The 2843-nt window shown below is 45.1% G+C and overlaps 1 long non-coding RNA gene across 1 annotated transcript; it reads right to left on the bottom strand.

Annotated features, from left to right (window-relative positions):
• Positions 1–719: 719 nt before the first annotated feature.
• Positions 720–2620, bottom strand: LOC122011653. The gene is made up of 2 exons (XR_006119998.1): positions 2114–2620; positions 720–2010 (listed from the first exon to the last, which is right to left on the bottom strand). It is a non-coding gene; the product is annotated as an uncharacterized LOC122011653 (long non-coding RNA).
• Between the last annotated feature and the right edge of the window lie 223 nt (positions 2621–2843).

Here is a 2843-nt window from a genome sequence, read left to right as displayed (position 1 = left end):
TCTCTCTTTCTTATTAAAGGAAGCTTCAGATTGGCAGCTTCAGAAATGTTATCTAAATAAGGCGGCATCAATGAATTGAATGTGAAAGGGTTGGGACAGATGGCAGGGATTCGAATGATGGAAAGAGAGATGCTTTCATTGCTTTCGGGTGGGCCAGCTACTGGCAAGGGGACACAACGGAAAGAGAATTACTTATGATAAAATTTTCAGTGTCATAAACTCTACTAGAGTAGAGTAGCCCAAGATTTGAATAATTAAAACAGTATTTTATTTCTCTCACTAATCTGAATTGCACCTTTCCCAAACGTCTGCAAACCTCTCCTCATATGGAGGAGGCATTAACCTTTAGAACAAGACCAATAAAGGCTGATAGGCTTTGGGGAGATCGATGAAGCAGAGAACCCCTTCCGACAGTTGATGCTGCTTTAGCTGATACTCAGCCTGCTATCTAGCTTTTCAAATCCAATCGAATAGGAAGTAGTATCTAAAGCGGAGGAGAGTGGAATTCTCAATTGCATGCAATAAAAAATCACTACTCGTCCATGCCTCCTTAAATACCTCATAAAATTCAGGGTGGGTGAGCCAAGCCGCTTGATAACAGAATGGGCGATTTTCCTTCGGCTACGGCACAGTCATAGCCGAATGGAAGAATATGGGGTGACGGTCAGCAAACACACAAGGAAGATTGACAACTTTTCCCTCTTTTTTGGTTTCCTGAATACCTAAACCCCTCCCGCCAAGGGGGGCTAGAACTAGGCAGTTACACGAGGAAAATCCGCACGCGCATAAGCAGCCTCATCCGAATCCGCTCCGCTTCTTCGGCAGTTACGCGATGAGAGCCTCTGCACCAACTTTCTTCAGCAGTTCCATGACAAAGGCTTCCACGCCTCCCTTTCTTCGGGCCAAGGATATGCTTCTTCAAGCCAAAGGCGCCTGCTTTAAATGAAAGTCAAGAAAATCATCCCTTCTCCGTCTTTGAACTATCAGACGTTGAAAGAGCTGCCAGGACAAGGTACGAGCATAAGCTTGAGCAAAGAAGAGTTCGTCTGCTTTCTCCAGTATATGAGCAATAACTTTTGACAAGTATGGAGCACACACCTTTGATTATAAAGATCGGGGGAAGGGGAAAGTAGTGCCTTCTACTCCCATACGAGCTCACATTAATCGAATTTCAATCTGGTAAGAGAAGGACTTGACTTGATCACGCTGCCCAGTATACTAGTAACGAATGGTTCATTCCAGTGCCAGTGATAGATTGGTTTAGACAGATCGTATCGAGATCGCTTTTTCTCAATGGGGTCAAAAGAGATAGATTTCTTTCGGGGCTTGAGCTAGCTTGGATCTTTTCCTCTGACTTTTATTGCTTGCTTGCTGTCATGCTGGAAAAAGCAGGGCTTTTGGCCGGTTTGACCTACTATTGGATTTGAACCAATGACTCTCGCCGTATGAAAGCGAGACTCTAACCGCTGAGTCAAGTAGGTAAAGCTGAGTGAAGTCAGAGAAAAGAGACCCCCATAAGAAAAAGCCGCGCAACCAGAGTTCTCCTTACTAGGGGGGGCGGAGTTGGTAGGAAGCACGGTTGGCGAGTTGCTGGTACTGGTTTCATTCTTTCTATTCAATAAATCTCTCTTCCCTAAATCAAATATACTCAGAATGTAGGCACACGTTGGCACAGTTCTGTAAATAAGAGATGGTAGGGATTCCCTTATGAAGCCGATCTTCAGCTGTTCTTATAGCTGATAGCTAGCCCCTCTCAGCAGATTTAGAAAAACTTTCCAGGCCCCTTCCCTTACGTTCAGCTCTTCGCCCCTTCGGCTCAACTCTTCGCCCCTTCGCTTCTCTTTCCGTTCTTCCGGGAAGAACCTTACTCATATAATATATTTCATGTGCTCATGGGAAAGCTACTCTTAGTATATACGCCTCTTTGTCTTTTTTTGTTAGGCCCATTCTGAACCCAAACTAGTTCTTCCCATCTGACAGATAAGAAAGAAACTGGCACAACGAGCCCAGCTGAACCCGCCTCGAACATCAAGCAAACAAGAAAAGTGAGCATGTTTTACCCTAGTTTATAGTAAGCACACAATTGACGCTTTTAAAGATTGAGTAAATTAACCTTCTTTTATTGGGCCTAGCGGCCCCCTTACGTTCCACGCAATTATCTTTCTCATTGTGGAGGACAGGGAATAAGAAGCAAGGTGATAATACGGTAAGGAGTAGTTCACTTTCCCCGCTCCAAACATACCTATTTATTGATAAGGTGAGGAAGGCTTCATTCAAGGAGCAAGATCGACAAGGCATAAACCGTCCACCACATAGAGGTCGGTAGCCTCCTAACTAAGGAAGCTCCATATTCTGCTGGCAAGGCTTGAGTTTGACATTGGTCGCCTTCCTTCGTAAGGTAAGAACGAATAGACATTCTTGTCTTGGCCCAGGTTATGCACATGACCGAAAGTGATTCTTTTGTGATCTCGCTTGGAATAGAACCCTATACCATATAAAGCCCTTTAACTTCACCCTTGCTTGCTCCTTCCGCCTTGGAGAACCGCTTGATTGAGGAGAATGCCATCACCTTCCAACTCAGAGATGGGTAAAGCCATTTTCTGAAGAGAGAGGGCAACTCTACCACGGAGTCTCTCGCCGCATTAGTAGCCCCATAGATAAAGGAAGTTGTTGAAGTCCCTACAATAGTTCTTAGGGGACCCGATTACCCACTTCTGTCGGCACTAAAGGGGAGAGAGTCCTTAGAGTAGTTCCAACGCCTGTGGATCCGGTCCTGGGTTCAACCATACTGTGAATTATCCAACTGCTTTTGGGTAAAGAGGAGTGCCCCACGTCGAATTATC

This window comes from Zingiber officinale, chromosome 8A (assembly GCF_018446385.1).
Source record: "Zingiber officinale cultivar Zhangliang chromosome 8A, Zo_v1.1, whole genome shotgun sequence".
Lineage (NCBI taxonomy): Eukaryota > Viridiplantae > Streptophyta > Magnoliopsida > Zingiberales > Zingiberaceae > Zingiber > Zingiber officinale.
This window is presented reverse-complemented; position numbering and strand designations above follow the sequence as displayed.